The 25,003-nt window shown below is 42.9% G+C and overlaps 2 protein-coding genes and 1 pseudogene across 3 annotated transcripts in view; 1 reads left to right on the forward strand and 2 right to left on the reverse strand.

The window, feature by feature from the left end:
- LOC142427338 (large ribosomal subunit protein uL14-like) overlaps positions 1-25,003 on the reverse strand; it is an 81,932-nt gene that overhangs the window by 22,170 nt on the left and 34,759 nt on the right. The window lies entirely within an intron of this gene.
- LOC142428208 (U1 spliceosomal RNA) lies at positions 7,191-7,368 on the reverse strand (annotated as a pseudogene).
- The window catches only part of LOC142427728 (uncharacterized), a 31,893-nt gene continuing 29,054 nt past the window's right edge, over positions 22,165-25,003 (forward strand). For both annotated transcript variants that reach the window (XM_075532873.1, XM_075532872.1), the window contains exon 1: positions 22,165-22,218. The gene's annotated coding sequence lies outside the window, so the exon portion shown is untranslated. The remainder of the gene's footprint in view (positions 22,219-25,003) is intronic.

Raw genomic sequence — 25,003 nt, forward strand, 5'->3', positions numbered from 1 at the left:
GCCATGGTATTTTAAATGATATCATAAACGTGACCCCTCATTCTCAACAATATGGTTTTTTATTTGTTTGGGGTTTTCTATTGCCTGTCAACTGATCCTGTGGACACCTCATGATAGCACAGATGGTGTTCTTCCATGTGGGTTAGTTGCTTCTCTGCTAGAGTGCTGCTTGTTTAACTTCAAGTCATTAGGACCCCAGATGCTATATCTTCTGATAGCCTGGCACTATCCGATTTCTTCACCACCCTTGCTTAGGTGCCCATTTTGTGTTCAGCAATTGTGCTGGGAGTGTGAGCATCACAGAATGCCAGGTTGGTCAGAGCAGAGACACAAAATCCATCTGTAGACAATAGGACATCTATTCAGAAGGGTCACAAGGAAAGGGATGAGTCAACCACAGCTCAAAATAGCACCAATGAAACACACAATATCCCTCTGGTTCCTTGATGCTTCCTCTTTCCCCACTATCATGACTCCAGTCCTTCCTTTCACTGCAGGCTAGACCAGAGCATGTGCACAGGTACATATAAGAGATGAGAGCCCATGAACACGGAATCCAAGAAAAGGAATGGGAGTAGCGATACCAGGAGGGTGGTGGGAGGGTGGGAAGAGGAGGGGAAGAAGAGGGAACTAATTACAATGATTGACACATAAACCACACACACCCCCTCTAGGACAAACAACAGAAACTGTGGGAAGTGAGACATGGTCGGTGTAAGATAAGAAAATAATAATACATAATTTATCAAAGAGTCACGCGGGTGTTCGGGGAGGGAGGGAAATAGAGGAACTGATATTAAGGGCTCAATAAAAACTAAATGTTTAGTAAATAATGATGGCAATGTATGTACAAATAGCTTGATACAATTGATGTATGGATTGTTATAAGAGCTGTAAGAACAACCCAAGTCGATCTATGTTGACCGTCTCCCCAGAAGGCAATACAGAGGACAACACTGAAGATACAGCCCGGGGAGAGAGGTGGCTCTGTCCAGACCACACAGGAGCGAACAAAGAGGGGAAGAGAGAGAGAAAGAATTCATCATGACACATCAAGCCCCAGGGACTACATCATGCTCAGAGCATAGAGATCACCGTAGGGCCAGCCCCACATCAGGACAAGACATTTTATCACTGACTCATAGCACTACAGAGGACAGCACTGGAGACATTGTGCAGGAAAGTGTACCTGATATGCCCCATGCACAGTGGGGTGAGAGGCAAAGGGAGTGCACCTGGGCAGTGAGAGGAACAAAGTAACCACGTCATCAAAGAATCCTGAAAATAGACTTCTGGCCTGGAGTTCAGGGCTTGTCACCTCATCAGACTTGATCAGAAAAAATACATAACGGTCAACAGACAGACCTGAAACTAATATTATTTTTTTGTTGTTGCTTTGTTTTTGTTTTATTATGTTTTGGTTTTTCTTCCACCCTCTGTCTGTCTATATAAGATAGGCAGGATGAGCAATCCGAAGGAGAAACTACAGGACCGGTAGTTCAGGGGGGACATGGAAGAAGGTGGGGTGGGGAGAGAGAGCGGGGAGCCAACAAACTCCTAGACAAAGGGAAAAACAAGAGATCTAAAATTGATGGTGAGGAGGGTGTATAATACCGAGTAGGGTTTTATGAAGAACAATGTAATCAAGGGGAAATACTGAGAGCCAAATGGAAGGGGAGCATGAGAGTGGGATAGAAGGAAGGTGAAAGGAAATAGAGGGAAGAAATAGGAGGCAAAAGCTATTTATAGCTATAGGTCTGTATATATGTAAATATATTAATTTATAATGAAAGGGATAGAGGCCAATGTACATATATTTATATGAAAGGTATAAGATAGCAGATGGAATTTGGGCCTCGCTCAAGGCCTCCCTTAATACAAGAACACTTTGTTCTGATTACATGGCTCTCTTTGATACTCACCTTCCCGACACAATTGCTGAAGACAAAATGGGTGCATAAGCAAATGTGGTGAAGAAAGCGGATGGTACTCAGCTATCAAAACATATAACGTCTGGAGTCTTAAAGGCTTCAAGTCAAACAAGCAGTCATCATTTGCAGGGAAACAAATGAGCCCACATGGAAGAAACACACCAGCCTGTGTGATCATGAGGTGTTGATGGGATCAGCCATCAGGTCTCAAAAGATCCAAAACAAACAACTATATTGATTTGAGAGAGGGGGGGTTGGAGTGGAAGCCAAATCCCATCTGTAGATAATTGGATACCACCCCCACCCCCAGAAGATGTATAAGGAAGGGATGATTCAACCCAGGTGCAGTATAGCACCGACAAATCACACATCATTCATCTATTTCTTGAATACTCCCTCCCTACTCCCAAGGCCATAACCCAGTTCTACCTTACAAATCTGGATAGACCAGAAAACACATATTGGTACAGCTAAGAGCGTCCGACACATGGACTTCAGGAAAGATAAATCCCTCAGGAACAATAATGAGAGTAGTGATATAATGAGGCTAGGTGGATGGTCAGGTAGGGCAAAGGGTTAAAAACGGGGGACCTATCATATGGCTGGATATATAGCCGTCCCACCTCCAAAGGGGATGATAACAGAAATGTGGGTGAAGGGAGACAACGAACAGTGTAAGATACAAAATAACAATAACAAAATATAATTGATCAAAGGATACAAGAGGGAGAGAGGGGGAAAAAGAGGGTTTTATAAGAAGAGCTTGAGTAGAAAACGTTTGGGAAACAATGACAACATATGCACAAATATGCTTGATACAATTGATGTATGGAATGTTAGAAGAGCTGTAAGAACTCTTCTGACATTCCATACATCAACTGTTCTTACAGTTAGAAGAGCTGTAAGAACAATAATTTATAAAAATAAATAAAGAAATTTTGACAGGAGTACCTTAACAACTTAGTTATGTGGACTTGGAAGTTAGGAGAATCATTTTTAGAATCAGAATGCATTAGTTTTCAATCTCATACACGCTATTTATACGTTATGTAAGCATATGCAAGATATTTAACTGCTCTGAAATTCATTTCATTAATGTATACAATGAGGATTAAAAGTTTGTAAAATTTTGGGCAGTATTCAACAAAATTATGTATTGCAAAAACAATAACAAAAATTATTTTTTAATTTTAAAAAAATGATTTTATCAGGAGAGCAAAATGAGAGCCCACAGATTGGGGAAAAACATCTGCCATTGAATAAATTATTGATTTTATCAGTGCAATTGCCTTATACCCTAGAGGAAGATTGACAATTATTTTCTTTTTTGTTTCTTTGCTTTTTTGTCTTTCTGCTCTTTGTGTGTTTTTGTTGTTATTGTTTGTTTGGGGTTTTGGTTTTATCATAACATGACCGCAAACGTAAATCAGAGTTATTAAACCCATGGGATAGCTGCCAGACGTCCTGAAACTACGGCCCATGGGGCACATGCAGCCCGCCAAGGACATTTATCCAGCCGACCAGGTGTTTTAGCCCCATTTGTATTACTTCAAAATAAGATATGTGCAGTGTGCATAGGAATTTGTTCATAGTTGGTTTTAAAAAAAACCCTATAGTCCAGCTCTCCAACCGGTCTGAGGGACCTTAAACTGGCCCTCTGTTTAAAATGTTTGAGGACCCCTGGTCTAGCATATGGATTTTTGGGCTCCTACTTAGTTCTAGCCCCAATCCAAGAATAGTTAGTTCTTAAAACTTGGCCCTGTTCGATTCTCGCTTTCATGAAGAAATCACTGAATACTTCATGAAGACCACCCCCCAGGCTTTCTCGGGTCACCCGCAGACTCCACTAGCTTCACCTCACACTGGACACCTGCAAACACAGAGGCACCGTGATTAGATGGCACACATACAAACAAATGCACTCACAATTATACACACAGCAGCAGGGTGTACAACAATTACCATGTAAAATGGCCAGAATGAATGCCAAGTTTGGTGTAAAATTCATTATGGGTCTTGTGGACAAGCTTCTGGGCAGAAATGGTAACACCAGAGACCCCAGAGACTGGGACTGTCATCTGAGATCTCCCACATCAAGGGCTGTGACTGGTTTATCAGTGGCAGAGAGCTGCATTTGCATGTCCTCTGATATTTAGAAGCAGATGAGTAGAGAATATGGGCAAGAGTTCTTCCTCAGACTCAGAGAAGCACAAGCACTCTCAAGGGAAAATAGAGCTTTGAGACATGTTCTTTATTGTTTATATATGAGTTTGTAAGTAGTTTTCACTTTATAAGCTTTATATTACACATACCAACCTTTGTTTTGTGAGAGCTCACAATGAATCCTCTCTCTTTTTTTTTTTTTATGACCCCAGTTCTATCTAACAAATCTAGCTAGACTGGAGAACACACATTGCTACAGATAAGAGCTCTTGACACAGGGAATTCAGGACAGATAAACCCCTTAGGAACAGCAATGGGAGTAGCAATATGAGGAGAGGGGAATGGTTGGGGAGGAGGGAGGGAGAAAGGAGGAACCCATCACAAGGTTGGCTGTATAGCTCTCCCCAACCCCCGAAGGAGATACATAACAGAAATGTTGGTGAAGGGAGACAAGAGACAGTGTAAGATATAAAATAATAAAAGCAATATATAATTGATCAAGAATTCAAGAGGATGGGATGGTCGGGGGGGGGAGGGGAAAAAGAGGAGCTGATACCAAGAGTTCAAGGAGAAAATGTTTTGGAAATGATGATGGCAACACATGTACAAATATGCTTGATGCAATTGGTGTATGGAATGTTATAAAAGCTGTAAAAGTCCCCCAGTCAAATAATTTTTAAACAAATAAATAAAATAAAATATCTATTTATGCTTATGATCAAACTCACCCACTCTGCTATGCAGTCAATACTCTAAAAAAAAAAAACGTGTTCACAGGTTAAAGGAGTCTTAATGATCACAAACCAAAATCATAGTTCCCCTTTGTGACTCTAAATTACACTGCCACTAAACTACATGAAGTTACACTTCACGGGCTAACGAACCCATCCTGCACAGGAAATCCACAGACTGCGGAGATGGGTAAATGGTAGGTTGGCAGGTCAGGCTTGTGAGTAGACAGGAAAATGAGTCCAAAATGGGCAGGTCAGATGGCAGGCCATTGGCTTAAGTCCAAAGAAGCAAAGTTGGCAAGTTAGATGCAGAAGTTAGATCCAGCAAAAAGCCTCTCGTCCCTCTTAAGATGTAGATACCCATGATGATGGTGACCGGCTCCATCGTTTGTTTCTTGCGTAGGAACATTATTGGTTTTCTTGCCATCCAAGAAATCCCTCCATTTTTGTGATATATACAGCTGTGGGCATGAGGTTGTTCATAAAGCATATAGAATGGTGTCTCCTATCTAGTTTCTGATCTGGGAGAATTGGATCCTCTTTTTCCTGTCATGATCATGAAAACTGGATATTTATCACTCGAGGTCATCTTCTCAAAGAGTCAGTTTTTGTTTAATTGACTTACTGATGGTGTTCGTTCTATTTCATTTACTTGAGATCTTATATTAATTAGTTCCTGGCACCCCTACCCCTTCCGCTGTAAACCTGGGCGGTGGCACACTCATCTTTCTCTAATTCCATTAGATGGAAAATGAGGTCATTAATGTCAGGTTGATTTCGACACTATACAGGTGGTTGTTGCTACAAATAGCCCACAAGGTTCTCTTCGGTTGAACCCCACAGTTCTGTTGTTCTTTCAATTTCATTCAGTCCAATACAGCCATCCAGGATATAAAGTTCAATCAATACATGTCATAACTATTAATAATACAAATACACCAAGCTACTTTTGCACCAACCTTTGTCCATTTTACATGGCAATCATTGTAGACCCTTGCTGTGTGTTTAATATCAAGTACATTTGTTTGTGTATGTGTCCTCTAATCATGCATGGTGTCTCTCTGTTTGCAGGTGTCCAGTGTGAGCACCATCTGGGGGCGATCTGAGAAAGTCGAGGTGGAGGGGGGGTGTCTCGGAGACTCTCCTGTGCAGCGTCTGGATTCACTTTCAATAGTTATGACATTCATTGGTCCGATCAGGCTCCAGTGAAGGGCCTGCAGTGGGTTGTCTACATTAGTTATTCTGGTGGGACTACATTATACACAGACTCAGCAAAGCGTCAATTCACCATCTCCAGAGACAACTCTAAGAACACTCTCTTTCTGCAGATGATTAGAAAGAGCCTGAATGTCGAGGAAATGATCATGCATTAATGCAAGCGACACAATGTGGGAAGTCAGTGAGAGCCCAGACACAAACCTACCCTGCAGGGAGGAGACTGGTCTCCAGGGGGCGCTCAGGACCCAAAGAGCACAGGATCAGGCCAAGGAGCAGTTGTAGATGGTTTCAGTTTGAGGATTCTGCTCTGTCTCACTGTTTCCTAGATAATCTCTCCATTTTTATTTACTGGTTTTGTAGTCTTCCCTGGTGTTTCCAAATTCAAAAGTGGTATTGTAAAAGTAGGAAATATTCTCACCTGCAGTAAAAGTGCCTGTGCCTTATGGAGGGGAAAAGACCCGGACAGGTGCCCCCAGCATCAGAGTTCTGATAAAGCTCAAGGATAGATTTTACAATCAGACTCAGGGCCACTGAGGTTTCTACAGACTGAAAATGAGGAAGTGTACACTTATGTGTGAAAGGTTCGTGGTTTAAACACACCCAGTGATGTCTTAGGACACAGGATTCATGATCTGCTCTGTGTTGTTAGGTGTCATCGAATTGCTTCTGACCCATAGCCAATGTACAATTGAACCAAACACTGCCCGGTCCCGTGCCGTCATCATAATTATTGCCATGGTTGAGCCCACTGATGGAGCCATTGTGTAAATCAATCTTCTCAAGAACCTTCCTCTTTGCCGATCTGTCCAGACCCACACAATGAGGTCCAGACCCAAACTCTGAGGGAGAGATCAAGCGAGAGTGAGAGCGAGAGAGAGAATTTCATCATGGCCCACCAAGCCCTGGGGACGACATCCCTGCTTGGAGCAGTCAATCCACACAGAGGACCATATGGCTGGCCCCACCAGGAGACAGGGGCTTCCTTCACTGACTCCTAATGCTACTGGGGACAGCACTGGAGACACTGTGCAGAAAGTGTGCCCAGTTTGTCCCAGGCACTACGGGGTGAAACTCAAAGGAAGTGCAACAGGGCAGCAAAGTAACCAAGTCTCCAAGAAATCCTGAAAATAGACTTCTGACTTGGGGGACAGGGATTGGCACCTCATCAGACCTGATCTGAAGTCCCCCACTACCACAAATTATGCAGTCTAGTTTCCCACATTTGGGGAAATCACAGGGGTCAGCACATCCGGAATGCAATGGATAAGCTTCGCCCTGGGAAAACCACCTTCGTGATCATGGTATCTTCCCTGCCAGGTAAGTATTCGTTTTGTTTTGTTCATTTTTGTTTTTCTTTTTTCCTATGTCTATCTATATTAGGTAAGCAGGATGAACAATCCCAAAGAGAAAACAATGTAACCAGCAGTGGGAGCTGTGTGGGGGGACAGGGGAGAGGAGGTGGTGGAGAGAGGGAATGGGGAGCCAACAAACTCACAGATCAGGGAACAGGAGGGTGTATAATGCCTGGTAAGTGCAATGTATCCAAGAGGAATTACTGAGAGGCAAATGGTACGTGAGCGTGATAGTGGGATAGGAGGAAAGTGAAAGGAAGTAAAGGAAAGAAATTGGAGGCAAAAGCTATTTATAGAAGTATCACTATAGGCATGTATACAGGTAAATATATTAATGTTTAATGAAAGGGATAGAGACCAATGTACATGTATTTATATGTTAAATATTAAGATATCAGACAGACTTTGGGCCTCTACTCAAGGCCTCCCTTAACACAAGAACACTTTGTTCTGATAACCTGGTACTCTGATACTCACCTTCCCAACACGATTGCTGAAGACAAAATGGGTGCATAAGTAAATGTGGTGGAGATAGCAGATGGTGCCCAGCTATCAAAAGATATAACATTTGGGGTCTTAAAAGCTTAAAGTCAAACAAGCAGCCATCTAGCTGAGAAGCAAATAAGCCCACATGGAAGAAGCACGCCAGCCGATGTGCTCACAAGATGTCGATGGGAAGAGGTATCAGGTATCAAGAGATTAAAACAAACAACTATATCGATGCAAACAAGGGGGGTGGAGTGGAGACCCAAAGCCCATCTGTAGACAATTGGATCTCAATTGCATATCTCCCCACAGAAGGGTTTTAAGGAAGGGATGATTCCAAGTGTAGTATATCACAGATGAATCACACAGCATTCCTCTAGTTCCTTAATGCTTCCTTCCCCCGGACTACCATGACCCACATCTACCTTACGAATCTGGGGAGACCAGAGAACACACATTGGTACAGATAAGAGCTCAGGGGACATGGAATTAAGGACAGATAAACCCCTCAGGAACAGTAGCTACCTCATGAGAGTAGGGGAATGGCCCGAGAGGGGGAGGGAAAGGGGGAACTCATCACAAGGTTGGATATATAGCACCCCCTTCTAAGGGGGCGTATAACAGAAATGTGGGTGAAGAGACACAAAGGACATGGTATGATACAAAATAATAACAAAAATAATTGATAAATGATTCATGAGGAAGGGAGGATGGAGAAGGGAGGGAAAAAAGGAGAAAATTATACCAAGGACTCAAGTAGAAGAGGTCTTGGAAAAGATGATGGCAACATATGTACAAATATGCTTGATACAATTGATGTATGGAATGCTGTAAGAGCTGTAAGAGCCTCCAATAAAATGATGCTTTTTAAAGGTAAACAAAATAAAGCTTCCTATTTTTGCCACTCCTCAGCTTTATCAAACCCAATGCCTTCTCCAGGGACTGGTCTCTCCTGACAATATTTCCAAAGACGAAGTCTTGCCATCCTTACTTCTAAGGAGTGCTCTGGCCTTACTTCTCCAATACAGATCTGTTTGTCCTTTTAGCAGTCTATAATAGTTTACAGTATTTCTCGTCAGCACCACAATTCAAATGCATTGATTCTTAGTCTTCCTTCATCAATGTCCAACTTTCACAAGCATATGATGCAATGGAGAATGGGTTAGGTCAGGAGCACCTTAGTCCTCAAAGGAACAGCACTTCTCTGTAATACTCTAAAAAGTTCTTGTGCAGCAGATTTATCTAATGCGATACATGTTTTGATCTCTTAACTGTTGCTTCCATGAGCATTGATTGTGAATCCAAATAAGACAACTTCAACCTTTCCTCAGTTTATCATGATGTTACCTATTATCCCAGTTGTGAGCATTGTGGTCTTCCTGACATCGAGTTGTAATGCATACTGAAGGCTGAAATCCTTGCTCTTCATCAGCAAGTGCTTCAACCCTCGTGACTTTCATCAGGCAAGTTTGTGTCAGCTGCAAACTGAAGGTTGGTAATAAGCCTTTCTCCAATGTCGTTACCACATACTTCTTCATATCAACCAGCTCTCTGATGATTTGCTCATCATGTAGATTGAACAAGTATGGTGAAAGGATACAACCCTAATACACATCTTTCCTGATTTTAAGCCACACAGGTTTTAAATCCCTTGTTCTATTCATTCCCGTGTTCTATTCAGACAGTTGCCTCTTGGTCCATGTGAAAATTCCTTATGAGCACAACGAATTGCTCTGGAATTCCCATTTGTGGTAGCTACATAATCTGTTGTCAATTTGGGGCTTGAGAGGATTAAGAGTGAAGGGGTGGGGTCTAGTCTGTCAATCGGGTCATAGCTAATGAGGCCCCTGTATGGGCATGGCTTTCTCCTAAGAATTCTGGGAATTCCTTAATCTCCTACTTGGACATGGGAGAGATTCTCTCTCACTACTCACTCCTTTGGAGACTCTCTACTGAGAAGACACATGGTGCTACACCCTGCGAACTGGAGAAGCAACATGGGCCTATCCTGATGTAACCAGACCTCTGGAGCCAGAAAAGACATGTAGAGACCCCTGCCAGCACTGAGATTCTTACACTGGATCCAGAAACCTTCCAACCCACTGGTCTGTGATCTTCCCACATCTGGCATCATTGCATGTGTTTCATGAATCAGAAGAGGACTCTATATATTGGTATTGGGCATATGGGCTAATATCAGATTTATGAACTTGATCTGGACTGGGCTGGGATGTTTCTTCAATATTTAACTTCTCTTTTGTATAAACCTCTTTGTTTTGTTTAAAACTTTTTTTCTTATGCACATGAGTCTATGAATTTGTTTCTCTAGTCTACCCAGACTAACACACCACTCTTCTCAAGGTAAACACAATTTACTACGGTGCACTCAGTCAAATGCCTTGACATTGTCCTTTAGTACTTCTCCGGAAGCATTTCGATTGGGTGCTCCGCTAATTCCGGGAGCTTTGGTTTTGCTATGCGTGCAGTGCAGTTTCAACTTCCTCCTTCAGCACCATTGATTCTTGCTCACATGCTGCCCCCTGGAATGGTGGAATATAGACTAGTTCTTTCTGGTACAGAGACTCGTGCACTCTTTCCACCTTCCCTTGACCCTTCCTGCAGCATTCATTAATGAATGCCGGAAGCATGACCTGCTTGGGAAGAGTTAATCTCAGGATTGACATGGTGCAATTCCTTAAATATGGTACTCTCTGGGATCCAGATTATGACCAAGAGTCTGGGTCCTTCAAGGGCAGTAATAGCTAATAGCAGGATGGCATTGACCTATGACCCTTTGATCCACATAGGAGTGTGTGAGTCTAGTGGAGGTGCTGAAAACACTGTTCAATGATGAAGCAAGAAGTCCAGAGATGGCTTCAAGCATGAACCCAGTTAACACAGGTGTTTCTTGTAAATTTTGGTTGTCAGGGAAAGCTTTCTCTGGTTCAAGAAGGTGATTAGACAATTAATTAAATCCGGAGAGTCTCTGGAAAATTAATACTTTGTGTCATTTCTGTTCGTCTCAATATATGTCTTTTCAGACTGAAGCTTAGTGGAGTAACCCAAATCCTCAATATTTCACTGGGAGTAGGGACATAGAGGCATTTATTTATTTATTTATTTGGCATGCTCTCAGCCACAATCTCAAGATTCAGTGACACATAACCTGGGTGTGGAATGTTGTTTATTTTTCAGTAGAATTGGCCTCCTGGCTAAGCCCCTAAAATCAACCACTGCTATGAAGTTGATTTTGATGTATAGTGTCTCTGCAGAGCCAAGTTGAAATGCCCTTTGGATTTCCAAGGATGTGTATGTTCATAGGATCAGATAGCCATGATAGCTTCTTCTGCCTCCTGGTGCAAAGAGTTCATCTCTGCACAGTCGTCTTACCCCTTACGAATACTGTAATCTGACATCGTTCAGAAAGGAATTCTACTGCCTCAAATTGCCAATATAATTTCCCTTAATGCAGCCTTACCTAATTTACCTCTACATGTCCAAAATCCACTGAAAATAACCCAGGAAAGACAGAAAAAACACATGATTTATGCAACACCCATTTGAAGAAAAAGTTAATAAAATTGTTTCTTCAAGTTGTCATTATTTGAGTGCTGAGGAAAGTTTATGTTCTTCACATCTGACCTATGAGGAAAGAGTCTTCAAGTCCAAGAGGTTGCTGTAGATATCCAACTGTGTGCAGAGAAAAAGTATGAGCAGGGCTGAACAACTATCCCCACAACTTATTAATGGAAACCTTCTAAATCATTCAATTGCTTTAGAGTGATGTGAATACTTTGTACTCCACAGTAAGTTTTAAATCTCTGCAGCAGTACAGTTACTTCAGGGGAAGTGATATTTTTCCCTGTTGGAAATACTCAGGTATTCTGATATTTAGCAGACGTTGAATCGCGCCTCGTCTTAAATGCAGCGTGATCGATAGATTTCAATGATCCTCAAACTTTGGAATATATGTTCAATGTACCATGACATCATGGAAAAATGGAAACGATAGATGTTTTATAAGCTGTAAAGCCCTGGGAGTTGGGCATCATGGACCTTATTCCTAAAGCTTCCACTCCCTTGGATTTTTCTACCTCTTTGAGCAATTCATTTAGCATCCAGTTTGGCCTAGATGAAGAGGCCCCCGGGCTTGGTGAATGGAAAACACAGGTGGAGAATTGTGTTCTCCTGAGGGTTCAGCCAACATTCAACTCCTAGAGGAGCCGAGATGCCACTGACACTCATCTCCTCTTACTCTATCAGGTGAAGCCTCATAATATATTTATTTATATTCATGCTCTTTATAAGCCGTTGTAATATATATGGGACTGTTGGACTTTATTCACAAGAGCATGGAATATGTTTGTGTCACTTTTTTTCTTGGTGGCAGCACACAAGTGCAAGTAGCTCAGGGATTCAGAGACAAAGTTCTGGAAATACCTCACCCTACCCAATGGTTCACTGGATTCTCCCTTGTCCTGAGGCCTCCTGTCCCAGCTGCAGACGCACGAGTTGGACCAGATCTGGGGTGACAGGTAGGCTTAATATGCCAACCTAGTAAATGGGAACACATAGGATTAATAAGGTCACTTGATTTGACAGTAGGCTAAACAAGCCTCACGCCGCCGCCCCCACCCACCCCCCTCCACTGCTCTCTGGTGATCAGACCAGTGTGCAACAGCTTTAGCTAGTTCTCTGCCTCAACTTCTGAGGTACAATACTTGTGGGAATGCAACCCATGGATCATGTTGCTAGAACTTGAGGTTCCTTCGAGACCTGCTTTGCCATGCTGCTTGTGTATACATGGCTTGAGCTTGAGGCTGTCAGATCCTGTCTCTTGCATTGCTTGAGTTCGATATCCCATCCAGGACTTCTTCACTAAACTCCTGAGCTGCTGGTGACCCCACCTGCTGTTTGCTGCCTGTGGCCTGACTACCTACATTGCCATAGGCAAGACTCAGCTGTCTGCTTCCTTCATCCAGCCGCCCTCATGAGTTGAAGCAGGACTTCTAGCATATTAACTTCCATAGAAGTGAATTGAACTGAGCCCTCTGTACTGCAGTGTGGACTAATTAGCTGTATCTATCTATAAAAAATCATAAATGTCCTGGTTTTGTTTCTCTAGAGAACCCTTTATAATACATCTAGTGAGATTCCCAGATCTGTCCTTCACTCGTGAATTCTTTAGATGCTCTTCTATTAGCATTCCTGTGAGCTGGGATGGTTCAGGCTCCATTTAAGAGATGGAAATATGTTATTACAATATGGAGTGGGGGGGAAGGATAATTGCACCCTGATGTTTTATGTACAGGCCCCCAGAGACCCCTTCAGCAGTCATGTTTATTTAAAAGTGAGTTGTGTTGCTGCTGATAACATGCCCATGTATTTCAGTAAATGCATTTTAATTGTGGTGCTGGGGAAGAATATTATTATTACCATGGACGGCTTAAAGGACAAACAGATCTGTATTGGAAGACGTAAATCCAGAGTTCTCCTTCAAAGCAAGAAAGCAAGGCTTTGTTTTATATTTTTTGAACATATTTTCAGGAGAGGCAAGGCCCTGGAGAAGTACCTCATGTTTGATAAAGCTGTGGAGTGGTGAAAAAGAAGAAGGCTCTCTAACAGGCTGATTGACACAGTGGCTCCATCAATGGGCTCAGGCACGGAAATAATTGTGAGGATGGTGCAGGACCATGCAGAGTTTGGTTCGATTATGCATACAATCCCTATGGGCCCAAGGCAATTCAATGGCACCTAACAACAGCAAGGAGCAGATCATGAGCCCTGTGTCCTAAGGCATCACTGGGCGGGTTCAAACCACCAACCATTTAGTTATGAGTGCACACTTCACAATTATCCCTTTCAATGAACTTCAGTTGCCTGTGTCTTAAAGTAAACTCTGTTCTTGAGCTTCATCAGAACGTTGATGCTTGGGACACCTGGCATAGGGACAGTCGCTTTTTCTACATGTGAGAATGTTTCCTACTTTCACAATACAACTTTTGAATTACGAGATAACAGAGGTATAACTATGAAATTAAAATAAGACAGACTTCCTGGGGGAACAGGGCACTAACTCTCACAGGAGGAGGGTGTTGATTGTGTTTCCACAGGGAAAGAGAGACAAGACTTCAACCTGGAGCTCCAAGACAAGAACGCAACACACTGACATGAAGCAGGGAAATGATAGAGACCTGAGGGGCCGGCCCCATTAGCAACTAAGTGTACAGCATCACCCTCCCCCAAAGAAGAATTCACTTCAGAGGACAGCACTGATGGTACAGCTCAAAAAGTGGGGAAGAGGGACTGGTCTGGTCAGAGCACACAGGAGCCAACGAGGGGGCCTAGGGGAAAAACAAGAAAAGAGTGACGCACATCCTGGCTCACCAAGCCCTGAAGACAATGTTACTGCTCAAAAAAGCACTGCACAGAGATGACCACTGGGCCGGCCCAACCAGGGGACACAGCATTCCTCATTGACCCATAGCACCGTAGAGAACAACACTAGAGACACACAGCAGGAATTGTGCACACCATCAGCTCACCATGTTGAAGACAGCCCCTTGGGGCATGCAGAAGAGCAGCGGGGGAAGCAGAGCAATGAAGTACCCAGGCATAGAGGCGGTGCCAGGGCATGGCACCCCATTAGACTTGACTGGAAAGCGCCCGTGAAGGAAAGCAAGCAGACCCTGAACTAGTCCTACGTTTACGTGTGTATGTGTGTGTTGTTGTTGTTTTTGTAATTTGTTTTAATTTCTTTTGTTGCTTCGTGGTACTCCGTCTTGTGATAGTACATAGCATGTCTACCTGGAAGGGATCGGTGGAATAAACAAGCCACAAGAGAGAACAACGGGATGACAGTTCTGGGGCGACATTGGGGTAGGGGAAGCGGGGGAAAGGCAGAGGGTGTTAAAAAGCCCAGGAACAAGGGAATAACAAGTGATCCAAAATCAGTGTCAAGGAAGGTGTAGGAGGTCTGTCAGGGCTGGATCAAGGGCAATGTAACTAAGAGGAATTCCTAAAACTGAAATGAAGGCAGAACACGACAGTGGGACAAGAGGAAAGTACAAAGAAACAGAGGAAAGAACTAGGAGGCAAAGGATAGTCATCGAGATTGAAAGACAGGCATATAAAGATGCAAATATATTTACATATGACAAAAGGGAATAGATCTATGTAGATTTATTTATAGGTTTAGCATTAAGGAAACAGATGTACAGTGGGCCCCTCCTCAAGTACTCCCTCAATAAAAGAACACTTTGTTCTAACAATTTGGCAGTCTGAGATGCTCACCTGCCTGGCACAATCACTGATGACAATGGGTGCACAAGCAAATGTGGTGAAGAAAGCTGATGGTGGCCGGCTACCAAAAGATATAGCACCTGAAGTCGCTGAAGACAATTGGTGCACAAGTAAATGCGGTGAAGAAAGCTGATGGTGCCCGGCTACCAAAAGATATAGCACCTGAAGTCTTAAAGACCTAAAGATAAACAGGCAGCCATCTAGCTGAGTGACAACAAAATCCACATGGAAGAAGTACACCGGCCTGTCCCGAGTCAATCGCTGAGGGCAAAGTGGGTGCATAAGCAAAATTTGTGAACAAAGCTGATGGTGCCTGGCTATCAAATGATATAGCATCAGGGGTCTTAAAGGCTTGAAGATAAACAAGGGACCATCTAACTGAGAAACAACAAAGCCCACATCGTAAATGCACACCAGCCTGTGAGATGACAAGGCATCGAAGGGATCAGGTATCAAAGACAAAAAAAAATCATAGCATTGTGAATGAGGGGGAGTGCAGAGTAGGGACGCAGGGCCCATCTGGGGGAAATTGAACATCCCCTTGCAGAAGGACTGTGGGGAGGGGATGAGCCAATCAGAGTGCAGTGTAGCAATGATGAAACATACAATCTTCCTCTAGTTCTTAAATGCTTCCTACCCCCCACCCCCGACTATCATCATCCCAGTTCTACCTTACATAACTGGCTGGACCGGAAGATGTACACTGGCACAGATAGGAATTGGAAATACAGGGAGTCCCGGACAGATGAACCCCTCAGGATCAGTGGTGAGAGTGGAGATATCAGGAGGGTGAGGGAGAAAGGGGGAACAGATGACAAAGTCTACATGTAACCTCCTCCCTGGAGGACGGACAGTGGAGAACTGGGTGAGGGAGATGTCAGATATGGTGTAAGATATGATAAAACAATAATTATTTATAAATTATCAAGGGTTCAGGGGAGGAGGAGCAGGGAGGGAGGGGAAAAATGAGGAACTGATACCAAGGGCTCAAGTACAAAGCATGTGTTTTGAGAATGATGATGGCAACATACTTACGATTGTGCTGGACACAAATGATGTATGTACAGATTGTGAAAAGAGTTGTATGAGCCCCTAATAAAATGATTTCAAAAATTTGACAACAATAAAAGGTTTTAAGTGGAATAAACTGTAGCCAGTTTATCAGGAGACAGAGAGCTGCATTTGCATGTCCCCTGATATTTAGAAGCAGATGAGTAGAGAACATGGGCCAGAGTTTTTCCTCAGACTGAGAGAAACACAAGCACCCTCAAAGGAAAACAGAGCTCTTAAACTGGTTGTTTATCAAGCATTTCTTTGTTACATATTATCAATTGCTTCAAAGATTCATTTTTAATTTATAAACTTTATATTACATATACAACTACCTTTGTGGTATGAGAGCTCACAATGCATCCTCTTCCTCCTTAAGATGTGGATACACATGATGATAGTGGACGACTTTATTACCTGTTTCTTGTGTGGGAACATTATGGGTTCTCTTGCCTTCCAGGGAATTTCCCCACTCCAATATTTTGAAACTGTGGGCATGAAGTTCTTCAGAAAACATGTCCAGCAAAACTGAAGTGCGGTGTCTCCTCTGGTTTCTGATCTGGTGGATTCCGGTTCTCCTTCTCTTGCCATGATCAGGAAAACTGGCCATTTTTCACTTGACTTCATCTTCTCAAAGAGTCAGCTTTAGTTTAATTGGCTCACTAATTGTGTTCCTTCTATTGTAATTATTTGAGTTTTTATATTTATTCATTCCTGCCTGCCCTCCTGCCCTGCTAAATTATATGGCATACTCACTTTTTCTAGTTCCATTAGTTGGAAACTGTGGTAATTAACTTCCGAGTTGTATTTCAACTTGATACAGATGTTTATTGCTACAAATAGCCCAGAAAGTGCTCCTCAGTTAAGTCCAACAATTTGTTCTCTTGTGCTTTCATTTTCTTTCTCTTTTTTGTGGTGAATCACTATGATTTAATGATGTTCAATTTGTAACCATGAAAATACATCCTTCATATCAGATATTGACATGATGGTTCATAACAGTAGCAAAATGACAGTGATGAAGTAGCAACGGAAATAGTTTTATGGTTACGAGTCACCACAACATGAGGGACTGTATGAAAGGGTCGCAGAATCAGGAAGGTTGAGAACCACTGATTTATAGTCTCAGAGAAGAGATTACATTTTGACCTAACTTCATGTGGCACAATGGACTTTGCAATGCCCTCTGACTGCTCACCAGGCTATTCACACCCAAATGTTACTGGAGGGCATTCTGTGGAGCCTTTGTCTGTATGTGGAGCTGCAAATGGATTGGGGCTTCTACTGTCATCCACAGCCTCCTGCAAACCAATGCCTTCCTTCATTTACATCTCCCTTTAGGCCCATTTTAAAGCTGGTTCACTTTTTAGTTTTTAAAAAGTGGAGGGAAAATACACATGGATGAAGCCCCTGGTGAATCATCCTTGACCATGGACCAGGGAGGTGAATAGCCTGGCTAACATGCAGAATGCATTGGAAAGCAGATTTAGCACCCTATCATTTGACCTCCCTTAGGATCCATTTCAGTTTGTTCTCATTTTTAATATTTTTTGCTTTTTTTCTATTGAGGTTATGTTTTACTTTTTTACTCTTGTTAGTTTATTTTGTTTGTCTCAATGTTTTTCTGTATATGAAATCCACGATAGGTCAATCTATAGAGGCAGTAGCTAGATGAATAGTTACTTAGGGGTATCACAAGGAGGATGGGGGACATGGGTAACTAATAACAATGAGTACAAGAAAATGGTCTGAAGAAAATGGTCTAAAACTGATTGTGGTTATGATTGTACAACACTTCTTGATGTGATTGAACTAGTGAGTTGTATGATATGCGAATATATGCCAATAAAACTATCGATGGGGGAAGTATTTACAGTCTTGGCATTCCACAGCGTCTTATAGGGTTTCTATGAATTGGGTGCTTTCATTTTCATTCAGTCCCATACACCAATCCAGGATATAAAATCCTTAAATACATGTCATAGCTACCAATGATCCAAACGGCATTTATATATAAAAAGGTATACTTGCACACATGCGATTTAGTGTATGAATAAAATCTACAAATTAATGAAAATTGCAATCTCTGTGGGGTTTTGTTATGAATATTAAGGAAGAGGTCATTATTGGAGCAAATATTTTGGAGGGAACGGAAACCCTAGAGGTTAACAGGATGGTCCTGGGCCTCCCCATTGCTCTGGGTCCAGAAGTCTTGTCTCTGTGTTTTCTAAAACCATGTGATCCCTATAGACCACTGTCATTATGTCAGGGACATTGTGTTTTTGACAGCACTGAGTCCTCTCACTGTTGCTCTCATACAGCAATGGACCGCTGTGGCCTCGGGGTCATTGTGCTCAGCTGCAGCGAGAACTGCTTGGTGGGCATTCTGGAGCTTGAGCATCAGTTCCTTAGCGATGGGCGGGGTTTGTTCTACTAGGATATATTGCTCACAAACTACTAAAACCTCTTCTGCAGGTTTTGGGAGTTCCAGCTCTGGCAACATGGAGTCATCAGACACAGCGAAGCTTAGGGAGAGGATCTGTGAGGGATTCATCACTCCTGGGTCCAAGTCTTGGACAACCGGGAACAGGGAAAATAATCACTGATGACAAGTAATGAAATCCTATGGCAACCTATTTTTGGAATCTTGACACGAAGAGTGAGAAGTAACCACAGAAGACTCTCCACAGGAAATTCATGACTTATGGACAAGGTCAGTGGATCATACAGAACTCTGCTCATGATGTAACATTTTTCACTATGCTTGCAATTTCACCTGGAAATGGATGAGGTACTTTGCATATTAGAAACCCATGGAATAAAGTACAGATGTCCCTAGTCTTCTCAGACTCTGAAAAGCGAAAGTATGACCCCATCATCTTCTTTGGGATAAAACCAACGTGAAGTTCACTGCAATATAGCTGATTCTGACTCATAGCGACTGTAGAAGATAAATTATAATTTTATGTTGAAAAGTGCTCAGGAAAAAGAAATGTGTGAAAAGCACGCAGGAAAGGGGGAGCCGAATACAAGGATCTACATGTGACATCCTCCCTGGGGGATGGACGACAGAAAAGTGGGTGAAGGAAGACGTCGGACAGGGAAAGATAGGACAAAATAATAATTTATAAATTATCAAGGGTTCATGAGGGAGGGGGTGGGGAGGGAGGGGAAAAATGAGGAACTGATGCCAGGGGCTTAAGAGGCGAGCAAGTGTTTTGAGAATGATGAGGACAATGACTGTAGAAATGTACTTTACACAACTGATGTATGAATGGATTATGATAAGAGTTGCAGGAGCCCCTGATAAAGCAATTAAAAAAAAGAAAGAAATGTGTGGCATGTTACCAACATGACTCTTGCTGAGAAACAAAGACAGGAGCTGCATGACAGTGACAGGGGTCCGCTTTCCTTGGAGCGAGCAAGGACTGAGCAGGAAGATTCCCCAAGGAAAGCTCCTGAAGAAGACAGTGGACCAAGTTTACAGTTTTAGGCAACTATTCCAATAAATTGGCATGCCAATGTATAGGATGATGAATGTTTAACACATTTCACAGGGATGGTCAGTGAATACAAATTAGGGTGGGGTTACGATTCTTTACAAGATAGGGTCTTTGTAGTTCTTGGTTCCAAATGTTGTCTTATTTTGTCTGGTGACATATGTATGGTGACTTTTGATTCCTTGTACAAAGTTCTTCTCTTTCATGTGATCTGTGACCTGAAGGTGGACATGCTAGCCTGGACAGGTTTAGTGAAAACTGATACATATATGGTGTAAAGGGATATTTTTCTGAGGAAAGGGCTCAACAGAGGCAGAGTCTCAGGAAGGAAAATACAGAATAATTCTAGGCCATAAATGAGGTATTCCGAAATCCTGTGACAACATCCCATATCCAAGGGGAAGCTCAATAAGCTGTGGGATCTGCATTGTTACACAAAGTTAAGCAGGTTGGGGAATGGGCTCAAACCGATTGTTCAATGTTCATGGTTGTTCATGATTCTTACTCTGTTGTTAGATTCTCTCTAGGTACTTATTATATTTACAACAAATAGAATCTTGCTACAAAAGATTAGTTATTGAAGGCATAAAAATAACATTTCCCAGAGATGGTAAGTCCATTATTATTGTTCCTTTTCTCTCTCTCTCTTTCTTTTTTTAAAGGAATTTGGCAGTGATTGGTAAATATCATTTCTCAAGAAATGTGCATAGTAGTTCCTTTTTCTCCTCTTCTTTCCAAAGACCAAACTGGAGTTTGAGTTAATAATCAAACAGTTTATTGCAACACTGGAATGAACAATAATAATTGTAAGCATCCACAAAGTACTGCAGTGAAGAACTTTTTCAGAGTTTAAATTCAAAAAGATCCTGACACATCCAAGAAAACTCCATTTATTTGATCTTTATTACTTTTGTCGCCAATAGACAAGGCAATATTCAAGTCACATTGTAAAGATTGAGTGCTTTGAAACTTTTTTGTTTATTTTGTTTTTAAATATTGGGGTGAGAATGAATGTTCTTCCTCACTGCTGTTGAGAGCGTAACTGGGAGGAAGGAAGGAGGATGCCTGGAGGTTTCCTGAGCTGTGCTGATTTAAAAACTCAGTTCAAAATAAATAGTAATCATATACAACTAAAAAAGAGTTGGAATCTTGCCTGCATCTTTTGTAAAAGCCTTTCCTTGTTTGAAGAGAGCACTCTTCACAAGAAAAATAAAAAGATGTTGATGGGGAAAGGGGGCTCACAAAATCATGGCTGGTGGCAGGTTAACTAAACACGGCCTCAGGTTTGACTTCAGGAGGAAGCAAAGGACCATGATTAGGATGGGGACAACAATTAAATTTCAAAACCCTACAGGTTTGAATCACCGCCCTCTGTTTTCCAGATATGAATCATGAAATGTTAGCCTACTACTCCAATATCTGTCAAAGGCAATCCAGGATATGTAAGCTCCAGAGAAAGTGCTAAAATGAGTAAGTCTCTCCTCTCCTATCCAAAAGAGACTCACCAACACCCTTCAGAACTTTACATGACATTTTTTTTACACTGCAGGTCAGGGGTCAAAAAGAAGCCATCAAGGCTGAAAGCACGGAGATTCAAACTGAATTTAGTGGGCTCGTTATGCTCAGGTGAATGAAGGTACTAGTAAAGGGTGCTGCTAGTACTATGGATTTCCAGAAGAACAAACCGATCTTGAAAACGTACAGCCAGATTCCCTTTGGGTTCAAGGATGGCAAGACTTTGTCTCATGTACCTTGGACATGCTCTTGAGAGAGAAAGTCCATGGAAAAGGACAACATGGACGGAAAGGCTGTACAGCAACTCAAAGAGGAAAACCCCCAAGAAGATGAATGGACACATTGGCTACAACAATAGGCTCAGACTGAGCCACAATGTTCGGGATGTTGCAGGACTTGGCAGTGTGTCAATCTGTGAGCATAAGGTCAGTGATTCAGACCTGACAGGAGAGCACTGTGTTAGTCTGGGTAGACTAGAGAAACAAATCCTCATAAACTCATATGTATATAAGAGTTTTATATAAGAGTAAAGTGTACATTAAGAAAGCATCCCAACTCAAGTCAGTCCAATCCCACAAGCCCGACCATTAGCCCTTATGTCCGACAAAGGTCTACAAAGCCCTGCTCAAACTCACAAAACACACGCATTCGCGCTCCAAATGCAAGCAGGGTCACTCAAAGAGAACACGTTTCAGCAGGGTTTCCAGACTAAGAGGAAATCACTGAGAATGAATCCATTGCCTCTCCAGGCCCTGAGCCTCACCTCCAGGCCCCTCCCTCCAGGTTGCTCTCATTATTTCCAGGCCCTAAGCCTCACCTCCAGGCTCCTCCTTACAGGTCGCCCTCATTATCTCCAGGCCCCGCCCCTTCGCAGACACCACCCCACCCCCTCCCAACTGATGCAATTTCCTGCTGACCCCACTTCCTCTGCCTGAGAAGGAGCCCAGTGAGCGCCCACGAGTTTCTACAGGTGGGTGAGTTTCTGCGTTTCTGTGCTGATCCCGGGCGCGGAATCCCCGCAGGCCTGGCGTCCCCAGCTGTGTCCGGCTTCCCGCGGACTTTATGCTTCCCGCACTCTGTCCGTCAGAGTTTCAGGTCGCTGCGACCCCCTGGGACATTTCCCGTGAAACCCTTTCTGAATTGGGTGCAGGCCTCACTTGGGTCTGCGAGACCGCTGGCCGCTTTTCTTGCTCAGAGCTCCTCCTGCACCCTCACTCCTGGCTCCAGAAAGGCGCGATTGGGGCGGGTTCTTGCCTGGGCCCGTTCCCTCCATGTCAGGTCTCGGGCACGAGAGCAGGGGACCCCGGAGTGGCCTTTACCGAAAGGAGAGGCCAGCCTTGCAGTCATCAGGCCGCTCCACTGCAGACCGAGGTCTGTGTTAGAGCGTAACTTCTCAGCACCTTGCTTTGAAAAAGGGTACCTTAGCAGTGACGGCCCCAGATCCCTGCACAGCCTAAGTCCACACATGGATTGCAGAGTCCCACATAGAGTAAACCTCATTGAACGCCTTCTGACCAGGAAGCAAAGTTGTAGGTAACATAGCCCTCAGGTAGAGGGTGTTAGCGAGCGAGACCCTCGCCCAGACCACTCACTGAAACAGAGATGGAAACGGTAAAGCTTTATTCAGACATATTCGAATCTGGGCTCTCACCACCAACTGAGGCAGGCTCAGTCTGTAAGGCGAGTGCCCTGAACAGTTTCAAAGGGAAGTTATTATACTTCCTTGTGGGGCGTCTTGCCAAGCAAGGGGAGGGGGAAGGCAAGTTCTTGTGTGAAACTGGCAAAGCATTCTGAGAAAAATGAAACAAAACAGTTTTAAGTCTAACAAAGTAAGTTTTACATTTAAGGTCAGTTTGTCCCCAGTGGTCTGCCAAACGATACTGTAGGTAGGCTAGGCTGCTTCTTGGAGCGTAAACATCCTGGGTTGGGCTACACCTGTTTCAGGCTGCAATTTTAAATTTTTCCATTTCAGACCAGGGGTGACCTGCCTGTTATTGTTACATGGCACCCATTCTTGACCAGGCGGGGGTGGCCTGCCTGTTATTGTTACAGGGCACAGTGTCACACAGGGCTTTGGAGAGTGTTTTTGGAGTGCGGCCATCTCCAGTAGCTTTTCATTGGATCCTTTTCGGAGTGGCCCTGATTAATCCTCAGACCTCCATAGAACAGTGTCTTGGGACCAAATTCTAAGTATGTAAATGATTTTTATCCTGTTGGATTTTTTCATGTTAACTGTTTCTTCATTTTGTTTGAATTTACTATGCAAGAACTGTGTCCTATTAATAGCTGCTCATTATAAAAATTGTGTCATAATTATTTCTAGTACAAGGCAACATCCAAATATATATATAACTCATATATAGTAAGATAGGATCTTATTTAAAATAAGCTACCGTTTTCTCTGTGCCCCACTGCATGGTACTGCTTGAATGTTCTAGCCTTTTATCCATGTGTTCTTGATAAGAGGCTTGTTTTGTCCACTGCGCTACAGTGGGTTCTGTGAGTGATGCCATAACACCTTACACTCCTCCTTAGGGTTTCTAGGCTGTAATCCATGTGTTACCAATGGCCGCCTCATGGAACACAACTGCTTTCATTTCATGGAGCTGCCAGTCCTCTAACCACTGGAGCAAGAGGGCTTCTTCACGGACTAATTTAGATGGGCCACGCTGACATGTTTTTCATTATAGACATGGCGATTCTTAATGGGAGTTATGTTTGTTATTCTGATTTAGTCCTATTTCCAACACACTATCCATGTGCATACATAGACATGAATATGTGATCATCGTGTTCAATTTCCCCTTTGGTTAGGTGCTATGAAATTAATTCCATCTCGTGGCTATGTCATGTGAGTTCCATAGTGTTTCTGGAGCATCATATTTGTGGAAGCAGATCTCCTGTGCTTCCACAGTAATGCGGGCTGTTTACCCCATCAAGCCTCAGTGGAACAGTCTAGTGCAAGCTATTTGTGCCACCTAGAAACTTTCATTGTCCCTAACCCGCCAAAATAAACTCACTGCCACAAAGTCAGTTCTCGCTCATAGTGTTCCTTTATAGGTGTGCGAGATCAAAATCTGTACAGGAGCAACCAGCCTCATTTTCCTCTTGCAGATGTGCTGGTGTGGTTGAACTGCCAGCTTTGAGGGTAGCAAGTGAAGCCAGAATTCATTTTTCCCCCTAGAAATGAACCAAATCAAGCAGATGCCCTGAAACCCACACCAGCTCCTGTAGACTCCATGTGAGTCAGAGTGCAGGGATGTTGCAGAGGGGTTTCTGTGACTGGTTTCTCAAAGTGCATCACCCAGGCTTTCTTCCCTGGAGACGCTGAGTAGACACAAACTCCCAATCTCTCCATGAACAACTATCCATGTTAACCTTCTGCAATGCTCAGGGACACCAAAAACTAAGCAAGGGACATGTGTGCGAATACACACATTTAGAAAAGCCAGAACCTGTTAAGTTGGTAATCTTCAGAGAAGGAAAACTCAAACTATAAAAAACTATAAAACGAGGTTGAATTTCTAACTATAACATGAGAAACCACACAGTTGAATTTGTAAAATTTGCAGGACCCAGAAAAAAAGTCATTCCGTTAATTTTCGGCTATCAAGTTTTTATGTGAATTTTACAGATATTTGTAACCTAACTGATCTTTTTACCATACCTAGATAATAAAATTAATATCAACTTTAATAGATCTTCAAGAGAGATGGTATATGTAAATAGCTTAATATTCTTCCTGAATTTTCATG

The sequence above is a fragment of the Tenrec ecaudatus genome, chromosome 15 (genome assembly GCF_050624435.1).
Source record: "Tenrec ecaudatus isolate mTenEca1 chromosome 15, mTenEca1.hap1, whole genome shotgun sequence".
Classification (NCBI taxonomy): domain Eukaryota; kingdom Metazoa; phylum Chordata; class Mammalia; order Afrosoricida; family Tenrecidae; genus Tenrec; species Tenrec ecaudatus.